An 11,767-nucleotide genomic window follows, 5' to 3' on the forward strand; every position below is an offset into this window, starting at 1 on the left:
CAGTTGTTCAAGGCCAGGTTTCATAATCATTTATTCTCTTTTACAAAGGTTCTGTTTTTCTTCATGCCATTACCAGTTGATTTTAGGATTCAGGATCAGAAGATAAAAGATCAAAAAAGAATTTATAAGCAACTGATCTGTGGCAGACAATAGTGGTATTCTACCGGTTCAGCCCGGTTCTGCTGAGCCGATAGCAGCAATGAGCAGCGAAGACCAAACTGGTTCTCTCCGCCACTCTGCTGTTGGGCTGACCCACCTGCCTGGACTCCCATACTCACCTTTATTCCCTACTTTTGAAGTGCAGCTGCTTTGCGCGGCATAGCAGAGTGCTGGCGGCAGCTGCTGAAGCTACAGGGAGAGTGCAGGCTTGCAGGAGGTGAGTTGGAACGCCTCTGCACCTGCGCAAACGCCTTTGTACCTGCTCAAAGTGTGTGTTTGGCACGTGCGTGCATGCACACAAAGCACGCCCACCAAGCCACACCCACTGAACCGGTGGTAAAGATCTTTGAATCCCACCATTGGTTCTAGAGCTTTCGCTTTACAAATGCTACCGTATGTGAACTTAACTGTATAGAGGGTAAAAGAGTTGTTTGTAGGATAAACTCTCAACTGAAGGTCATTATTGCAGAGCTTCCCACTTTTGTGTCTTGTTACTACAGAGTCCACTACTCCTTTCCTTTCACTTCCCCTTATTTAGGATCAATAAGACGACAGAATGTCTCAATGTATTTGTAAGAGGCAACTGTAGACATATTTCCCAATTTCAATGAGGACACAAATGATTTTGAGCTGTACTGTCTATGATAGTAAGGCTAAAGTAGTCCCATGGGGAAGAGAATCCTTCTCTTAGTGTTTTTAATATCAAAATTACCACTAATATTTCTGTTCTCTTCACACTAATTTAATCTTCGTTGTTTGTTTTGAATGGTAAATACTATGGATAATTTTTGTGTTAAGTGCCTGATGCTAACTAGGTGAAACTAATAATTCCTAGTTATTTTAATAAATAATCAGTGGTAGAACGGATAAGTTTTCACAATCAGTTGAAACCAAGTAAGATTTCATTTAAAAAAACCTCTTTATTTATTTATTCATTTTTAAAATTGCTTTTATTATGGTTTTCAAAAATACAAATTTCACTCATATGCATAACAACGTTTTGGCATCAACAAGTGCCAACAAATACATATATCCTATATACATTATTACATACATACATATATTGATAATCTATTAAGGTCTCTTGCTTTATTTACCATAATCCTTCATCCTAATCTTTATATCTATTTTTTAACCACTCATACCATTTATCCCATATTGCATAATATGGAATCCTCCTTGTCTTTCATTTCCCATGTAAGATTATCCATTTAGGCGCATTCCAGTACTTTTTATATGACTAAATCTTCTGAGGGGATATTAGCTCCTTTCCATAATTGTGTGAAAGCTATTCTGGCTGCTGTCAAAATATGTAATATAATATACTTAATTTTTTTACTATATCAGTCTGTAATTATTCCTAGTAAAAAGAATTCCAGTTTGAGTTCAATTTGGTGTTTAGTAATCTCTTGTGGCCAGTTTTTTTTTTTTTACCTAATATTTCCTGGTCTCGGGGCATAACTACCACATGTGATAGAAGGTACCATACTTTTGTCCACATTTCCAACGATTTGGACTTGTGTTGGAATATATCTTAGCCAATTTCACTGGGGCCAAGTGCCAACGATAGAACATTTTATACAAGTTTTCTTTGTAAACCATGGAGATCGTTAATTTATAATTCCTAATCCATAATTTCTCCCATTCATCCAATTCAATACTGTATCCAAAGTTCTGAACCCATGCTATCATGGAACCTTTTACAATTTCTTCTTTCATATGAAATCCCAATAAATAGTTAGACGCTTTGGTTACAATTTTTTTCTCCACTCCAACTAAAAATTTATCTTATTGTTGTTGTTCTTTATCAAATCCAAATTCCTCTAAATCCTTTTTATATCTATCCTGTATTTGCAAATATGGTCACCAGTCAATTATAATTCCTTGTTGTCTCAGCTCTTGATTTGTTTTAAGTTTCCCTTGGTTATCTAATAAATTGTTATAGCTTACCATATTTTTTACATCCAATGTATTTGGGTAGATCATGGCCTCTATAGTTGACAGCCAGCGAGGTATCTTCATGTCATGTTTCTTTTTAATTTTCATCCATATCTGAATTCCTGTGTCCCTTATTTGATGTCTATAGAAGTAAGAATGTACCCTGTTCCTTTTTTTCCCATAGAAACACATGCCAGCCTATCTAGAGGTCATGACCTTCTAACGTTCAGTTTCTTTTATCTTTTAGATTTACCCATCCTTTATCCAAGTTAATGCTGCTGCCTGATGGTAGAATTCCCACTCTGGTAGTCCAAAATCACCTCCGCTCCTACTATCTGTAGCACTTTCAATTTAATGTGCGGTTTCTTGCCTAACCAGACAAATTTCATTGTTATTTTGTTTAGCTCTTTGAATTTTTTTTATCTAGTTTTATAGGAATTGTTTGAAATAGGTATAATAGTTTGGGCAAAATATTGATTTTTATTATTGCTATTCTTCACAATAATGACAATTGTAAGTTCTCCCATAATTCTAGATCTTTTTTTTATTTGTTTTAGTAATTTACTATAGTTGTCTTCTTTAATTGAAGAGCATCTTGATGATAACCGTACTCCTAAGTATTTCACCTTTTTTGCAATCTGTAGTCCAATTTCCCCTTCTAATTCTTTTTTCTGGTTTGCAGTACAATGTTTAACTATCATTTTAGTTTTGTCTTTATTAATTTTAAGACCTCCCTGAATTTTTCTATTTCTTGCAACAAAATGTGTCCAGTATTTAGTGGGTCTTCTATAAATATTAAGTTGTCCGCAAATGCTTGGAACTTATACTCTTCTTTTCTAATTTTAATCCCCTTTATTTATGAAATTTGTCTGGTTTGGGCTAATAACACTTCTAAGGACAGAATAAAGAGCAGAGGCAATAGTGGGCAACCCTGCCTTACTCCCTTAGCTATCTTAAAATTATACGTACGATCCCCATTTAATAATACACTGTATTGCCCATAGTGTTTTTCTGATATTTGTTCCAAAATTCATTTTTTTAATTTGCTGTAACATAAATTGCCAATTTAAATTATTGAAAGCTTTCTGCGCGTCCAAAAATATAAAAGTTGCTTGCTTTTTGGGGTGGGCTTCATAATACTTCATAATACTCAATAGCATTTAGCACCGTCCTTGTATTATTTCTTATTTGTCTACTAGGTAAAAAAACATTTTGGTTGGGGTGTATAATTTCACTCAATGTTGGTGAAAAAAAATTTCTTCACTCTAAAGTAAGTAGAGGAACTTGCTATTTTTTTTCAGAAATTAGAAGCAAATTTTGCTCAATTTCTTTCAAAACAAGCAAAACACTATGTCCCTTAATAATATTTCATCATTGCCAAGGTTGCGTTTTAATGCAATTGCTGGTTCTGACTGCCACAGCAAACTGAGGAATGGATTGCAACATTGGTGGGGGAAGCATTTTGCATTTCACTGCAAACCCTTACCTTTAGAAATATTTTTAAAAACTATTTCCTACATATAAAGCATTCCTGTAGGACAATAAGGGTTGGGTCCTGAGTTAGTCTCCTTGAAATTTGCACCCAAGTCTCCCCCCCTTTTTTAATATTGAATACTAGGCGTAATTTAAAGAACTGTGATACAGCTAGAGCATTTTTACTGTTTAAAGTTGAAATATGGAGTTTCAGTTTAATAAAGGGCAGTCTAAGTATTTGTTTCAAAGTTAAGTGGTTTTTCTTGTTTCACATATTTGTGTGGCTGAGAACATGATCAGGAATGACCTACTCATGAATTAACTCCCATTTGAAATATATCAAAATCAGAAGCCAAAGCTGTACATTCTCAATGAAAACCAGGAATTTATTCATTAGTATTTATTTATTAAATTTCTACACAGCCGGACTCCCACTCACTCATGGTCGCTCACTAAGTAAAAGCACAGGGGAAAAAAAACACACAACAGTAATACAGAGTCTCAACTCGGTTTGATACAGTTAACTCAGTTAACACAGAAAACAACTCAGAGAAAGTAGTGCAAGATTAGAAGATGTGGAGAGACCTGGCCCGTACAATTTTCAAGAATCAGACCTGAGCATCCTCATCAACACAGAAACGAAAGAAAGCTGGCAACATCAAGAAACACACCCATATGATCCCATAAGTTTGGTAAACACCCAAATTGAAAATCAGAGTGAACACCCAGCTTTTCAAGGCTTCTGAAACACCAGTAAGGTGGGAGCCACGTGAATCTTAACAATAGAGGAGGCTTGCTTGCAAGATCCTGATAGATAGCATTGTTTAATCAAAGGAACCCGGTGTGTTGGCTGCCGTGCCAGATCAAACTGGTTGGGCAGATATTATGGGAAACAGAGGAGCTATCCAGGTAGATAATTCCTAGTGTAATCTCAAGCTATGTGAAAAAGACCTGTTATTTTTATGCTATTTCAGGCAGTGGGGAACACCCAGTTTTTACAAACTAGCAGCTGGAATTAAACAAAAATTACATATACATACATATCAACCTTGCCATTCCCAATATACTAAGATAATATCTCGGTTGAGCAAATAGTTTACTTAAGATACTGCAACAATGAAAATAGCTAGAGCAAATTTACCTTCTGCCATGGTGAATAAACTGCAAGTTGAGAATAATGGGTCCATTCAGGTTAGAAATAGAAAAAAGGAAAGCACGTCATGGGGGGAGAATCTGACCCAGAGCATGTTTAAAAATTCAAGAGTCCTGAAAAGGAACACGGTGGGATTTTGTTTCCTATGGAAATGAAGCCATAGTTCTTATAGGGAATCTGGTTTCTTATCTGGCCAGCAATCATGCCATTTAAAGGGTTTATTTGCAGCCTGACCATATTTCTTTAAAAACAGCAGTGTTTTTGAAAACAAGAATGTCTACATTAGAATAAGTTTTTTAAAAAATGAATCTGTAAAGATTGAACTGAAAATGGTAAAGACTGAAGGAATGAAGCTCCATGGGTACAGGTAATTCTCAACTTACAACCAATCACTTAGAGGTCATTTAAAGTCACAACACACCCTGAAAAAACTACTTACACCCTGATGTGAAGTTCTGATGGTTCTTCGTCTGTCTCCCCCCCCTACCCCCATGATTATGTGACTATCTTTTAGATACTCAGCAACTGGCCCATTTATGGCCATTTGCAGCATCAGTGATCGCAATTTGCAATATTTACTTCTGGTTTCTGACAAAAAAACCTTCCCAACCGCAAGCCATGGGTTCTCTTTGTGACTGCGGCATTTGTAAAATTGGATGTAGTCACATGATTGTTTGTTTAACGACCATCATGCAGGCTCATTTACTATCATAAGTTGAAGACTGTGCTACAAACTTCTGCTGAAGCTTTGAATCATTGTAATGCTGATGTTAGTATATTGGTTCCTGCACTGACTACGGTATTGGGTTTATGAGGGAGAACATCAGTGCAATCACCATGTTTACTTAGAGATGACTTTTGATAACTTGATAACTATTACAAAATGGATTACTTTGCTTCTGGAGGTGCCCAATGATCACATGACAGCAAATATCAACTACCACTCATTTCCCCCCCATCTCTTTTGTTCTTTTGTTCTGGAAGAAATTCATGTTCAAATGAGGTCATCCAATGTTTATGAACATTTTATTTCTCATTGGATACAGTTCCAGTTTAGTTTCATTTCATTCTTTCTCAGGCCAACCCCCGGCGTTCACTTTGTTAGCTGGTTACATGCAGAATTTGTGAGAATATTAGACTTCACAGAAGTTGGGGAATAGCATAATGGAGAATGAAATGTGTCTTTCTTTTTTTGTGTGGTGAATGGCTGGAATTTCAGATCTCAGATCTTGGCTAGCTCAGGCTGAACACTTATTAGATGAAGGCAGAGGTGGTATTCAGCAGGTTCTGACCAGTTCTGGAGAACTGGTTCGGAAAACCGTCAAATACCACCTCTGACTGGAGATTTTACAGTATCCTTCCTCTGCCAAGCCATGCCCACAGAACCAGTAGTAAAAAAATTTGAATCCCACCACTGGATGAAATTATTCCTGTGTGCTCCAGACTTAACTAAATGCACTTGGGATCCGTGGATGAAAGCAACAAAATACAAATTACTTTTAAAGCCCTTCAGGAATGATATGTGGATGGAATGGATAGCAATGTAGGCGGATTCACTATTTTGGGGAATATCTAGTATGGAGTAGAAGGCTACTACTAACAATAATAAAAAGTAAATTCTAATTATTGCTAAATATTAAATGCTAAATATTGGGGTAGATCACTGGAAGAGGATGAATATTAGCACAGAAATGTTTTGAAATCCCGTGAAAACTTAAATTTTTGATACTGTAGCTTTTCATGTACTTTCATATACTTTTCCTGACCCGACATCCTCTGGATGTATCAGAGCTACAATTTTGAGAATTTACTGTCCTATCAACTAGAAATGGTAGGATAGCATAAGCAATATATTGAAAAAAAGGGGGGAGCACAAGTGCAAGCAACAATGTTTTCATTCCTATTTCATATTCCAAGGACCGATTTTCCTGAGTGTTTTTTAAAATTATTCATTTCTATAAAACATTAATGCTGCAGATTTGCTTTACCCAGCAGGACTACAAATGGGTAACTCAGCATTTGGTACATCCAATCTGCCTTTCCTAGTAGCCTTTTTCTTCATTTGATAGTCATGCATTACAGAGTTATAATGTAAGGTACCCAGAAGGCAACAATGAGAAAAATCTATATAAGTTCTTACACAGTCACACCACACACCAAGTGATGCTTTCGATGCATTGGTAGAGTCTAAAACTTTTAGACATGATTGGATGGGCTAAGAGATCCTAGTCTGTGGCCCTACTGAGTTGAAGTTTTTAAATACATTTTTATTAGTTGATCAATGTATAAAATACAAAGAAAATTTTAAAAAAGTAATAGAAAACTTGAAAAGAGAAATATAGGGAGTAAAGTGGGGAAAAGAAAGAAAAAGGACGGACTTCCAACTCTCTATAACAAGGGTTTCCAACCTTTAAGACTTGTGGACTTCAACTCCCAGAATTCTGGGAACTGGGCGCAGTAGAAGATAACATTACAACCTGAACTTTTTATTTTTACACAACGGTATATATAAACTAGCCATTTCTGTAGCAGGGTTTGAATCGAAGTGCAACGTACTCAGAACATGGGGGAAAAGCAGACTAACATTTCCTTTTGCAATTTCCTTAATGTTCATTGCCCCTGCAAGCCACACCAAATGCATTCGTCAAATGTCACCACAGCAAAGGAATGTCACAAAAGGCCGAGAGCTGAGAAAGGGAGTGCTGGTATTTGTGAGAAAGAGGATAGGAGTGCCTCTGAGTCATGGGTAAACCACTCCTCGTTGAAGCAGGGCTTCAAAACAGCCTGTCTTTTCTTCACTGGAATCCAATTTGCTGCTTCTCTCCTTAGAAAGCTGGGTAGAGAGACAGCAACCAAAGAACTCTGACTGGTTCATTTAGGGAGCCAAATGAAGAGGCAGCCTTACCCAGTCTTCTTCACCAGATGTAGGGCTTCGAGAAGTAACAGGAAATTCATTTGTTTCCTTGTAGTTGAAAGAAACTTCCGCAGCCCAATCATCTGACATATCAGGATTGTTAGTGCCAGAGAGAAAGATATTGAATAGAAAGAGCTAAAATTACTAAAAGGAATTTAGCTGCTTTGCATTTGACATAAAGAGCAAGCTGACTTAGTTTACTTACCGTGTTTCTCATATGATAAGGCCGGGTCTTATTTTTTTTTGAGCCCCGAAAAAATGACTAGGCCGTCTTTTCAGGGGTGACTTAATTCCCCCCCCTTGCATCTTTGGGCGGGCGGGCAGCGATGGCTTGGATGTTGACCTCGGCGTTGGTGGAGCACTTCGTATCGGGGTCAACGCAGGCAGCACCATATCCAGGTGTGCAACAAAAGTACTTCCTAACAGCAAGCCCCCTCGCCATTTCCCCCCCATTTCGCATGTTTTAATATAGGCCTTAATTTGGGGTGAGGGGCTTAATTTCATTTCATGCCTATAAAACATGCTGGGATTTCCTATTGGGGGAGGCCGTATTGTTGGAGAAACAGGGTAGTTTGGTAAATCAGTCACTTATACTTGGAACTAATTAGAATAATTAAATCAGGCTAATTAAACTAATTAAGTCTTGGCAACATCATGTAGAGGTTCCCCTAGGGCAGAGGTTGGAAACTATGGCCCCCTTTATGGGCTTGTGGACTTCCTGCCTGGCTCAGGAATTCTGGGAGTTGAAGTCCACAGGTCATAAAAAGGCCATAGTTTCCCACCCCTGCTTTAGGGTATATTTAGGTAATGATAAAAGTTGATGTTCTCCAGATGAGCTTGATTCTTGCAACTGCATTCTAGGATTTTTTTTTTTGTACTTTCAGATTCTGGATGTTTAAATAAGCTTAGTTTCTTCACAAACATAATGGGCATCCAAAATACACATATTCAACTTAATTAGATTTACAGGTAACTTAGAAATGAATTTGGGAAAACTTTTTATGCATCTGCAATTCTATATACAACTTCCAGCTTTTAGCTTAAAACCTGCATGTTTATATACCTCTAGGGCTGTGCTATACATTAATCACATCCACTAGTATTGTGCAGATTGTATCTGGCCTTTTATTATTATTTTTTCATTAGATTTTACTTAGCATTAATCACATCCTTAGAACAAGTTGGTTAAAGGGGAGGAGGTATGAATGACAACTCATGTGGGAAGAGAAGAGATTGCTTTGCTGCTTAATCTTTGCTTCTGTCTCAGTTCCTGCTCATACTTGGAAAATATGCATCAGTCCAACTATGTCTCATCCAGCAAATAACTTGGAACAGAATCATGGTGATGAAAAAGGATTAAACTTCACTCTTCTGTTGCAACGAGCAAAATCAATTTTGAAACGATCTACTATACATTAATTCAACAACAATACTATCTATAAATGTAGTTTTCTTTCACATTAAAATGTCGTGACAATTGAGAAGGGCTTTTTCAGACACAATTTTGCACTACAATTGTGCATTTTCATTAAACATCCCTTTATTCTCCATCCTTTAAACATTCTGACTTGCTCACATGGAAGAGTTAGGTTGTTGGGAACATAAGATGAGGAACAAGACAGAGGTCTTGCAGTCCAAAGCCTCTTGATTTTCTAAGAGAGATTGCACTGTTATAATCACATGAGTCATAACACTTGAAGAGGCCTAGGGTGAAGCAGTCATGTCTTCCTTTGGTTCTTTTCCTTAAAAAAAATTTAGCGCACTATACAAAAAAAAAAAAAAAAAAAAAAAAAAAAAAAAAAAAAAAAAAAAAAAAAAAAAAAAAAAAAAAAAAAAAAAAAAAAAAAAAAAAAAAAAAAAAAAAAAAAAAAAAAAAAAAGCCCCCCCCCCCCCCCACACCCCCCCCCCCCCCCCTAAAAAAAAAAAAAAAAAAAAAAAAAAAAAAAAAAAACCACCCCAAACCACCCCCCCCACGGAGAAAAAAAAGACCCCACCCCCCCCCCCCCACCCCCAACCCCCCCCACCCCCCCCCCCCCCATCGCCCCCCCCCCCCCCCCCCCCCAGCCCCCCCCCCCCCCGGCCCGCGGGCCCCCCCCCCCCCCCGCCCCGGGCCCCCCCCCCCCCCCCCCCCCCCCCCCCCCCCGCCCCCCCCCCCCCCGGGGGGGGGGCCACCCGAAGAAAAAAAACCAAAAAAAAAACAAAAAAAACCCCAAAACCCCCACAAAAAGGTCCCCAAAGCCCCCCCAAAGCAAGAAACAGAAAAAAAAAAACCCCCCCCCCACGCCAAGCCCCCCCCCCCCACCAACCCCGAAGGGGGGCGGGGCGCCTTCCGGGGGCCGGCCCCCACCCCAAAGGACCCCCCCCCCAAACCCCCCCCCCACACACCCGAAGAGGGCCCCGGCGGGGGACCCCCCCCCCCCCCAACCCCCCCCCCCCAAACACCCCAAAAAAACCAAAAAAACAAACCCCCCACACCCCCACCAAACCCCCCCCCCCCCCCCCCCCCCCCCCCCCCCCCCCCCCCAAAAAAAAAAGCTTATACCCACCTTAGCTCCCTTTCTAGAAAATTAGAATTAGAAAGAAGAAGTTTCTGGGGTTTTGTTGATCTTTTTTCTTTCTTGGTTGCTTTTTTTCATCCAAGATATGATACTTTCTGATTCTAGATCCTGCTGCTCTGGAAATTCTCTAGGGTGAAAGATGAAGTTTGGAAATAATGGTGTGCAGATAAACTCATATTATCTCCCTGAGCTTAACTTTTCATACATTGCATTTTGACAGATAACATTTATCCTCTCGACAAATGATAGTTGTCCATTTTACAGAGAGAGAGGGAGGGAGGGAGGGAGGGAGGAAGGAAGGATCCAAACTCTGTCAAGGACCTTGGAATATCCATCTCTAATGATCTAAGTGCTAGAGCCTACTATAACTACATAGCCAAAAAGGTGTTAAGAGTTGTTAACCTAATCCTACATAGCTTTTTCTCTGCTAATATCACACTACTAACTAGAGCATACAAAACATTTGCTAGACCAATACTTGAATACAGCTCATCAGTCTGGAACCCGCATTATGTATCTGATATTGAGAAAGTCCAGAAATATTTCACAAGAAGAGTTCTCCACTCCTCTACTCGTTGCACAATACCTTGCCACTAGACTTGAAATTCTAGACCTAGAAAACCTAGAACTATGCCGCCTTTGGTCCGATCTAAGTATAGTATATAAAATCATACATTGCAATGTCCTACTTGTCAATGAATACTTCAGCTTCAACCATAACAACACAAGAGCACACATTAGATACAAACTCAAGGTTAACCGCACCAAACTTGATTGCAGGAAATACGACATCAGCAACAGAGTGGTCAATGTCTGGAATATTCTACCTGACTCTGTGGTTTCTTCCCCAAACCCCAAAATTTAACCTTAGACTGTCTACTATTGACCTCACCCCTTTCCTAAGAGGTCTGTAGGGGGCGTGCATAAGCGCACCAATGTGCCTACCGTCCCTGTCCTATTGTTTCTTTTTATTTTTCTTATATGTATCCATTTCATGTACTCAATTTCATTCAGTATTTTAGCATAAATGTTATTTAGCATGGACAATAAAATTTAATGATACAACAAAGCAATAATTTCCTAAAATTGTACTCTAGAAGTGGCCTACCAAATAAGAGAGGAGCTACTTAATGCAACTCCCAACTTTTTCAATGTAAATGTCATTCCAGAAGGACACCATGGCTGTTAGGTTCAAGAGAATCAATGCAATTGTATTTTCCTTCTCTTCCAGAGATCACTCCATCAAATAACCAAGACTGAAATTGTCTATATCCAGAAACTCCTATTGAAATTAGACCTGAAAATCAGTTTTCTTTTATCCAAGAAGATGTCAGCAACTGGGCCATAGATTCCCCAACTTTTCTTCTTTTTTAATTGATGTAATTTTGAGTGGTTCGGAAAGTTGTCAAATACCACCTCTGACTGGAGATTTTACAGTATTCTTCCCCTGCCACGCCCACCAAGCCACGCCCACAGAAGCACAGATGGTAAAAAAAATTGAATCCCACCACTGGCCCAAAGCTTCCTGGGAGAACCAAAATATAAATTCTATACTGAATCACCTGTGAATTG

The sequence above is a fragment of the Notechis scutatus genome, chromosome 2 (genome assembly GCF_049901735.1).
Source record: "Notechis scutatus isolate UNSWTSFEM ecotype Mainland chromosome 2, rNotScu1.2, whole genome shotgun sequence".
In the NCBI taxonomy this organism is placed as follows: domain Eukaryota; kingdom Metazoa; phylum Chordata; class Lepidosauria; order Squamata; family Elapidae; genus Notechis; species Notechis scutatus.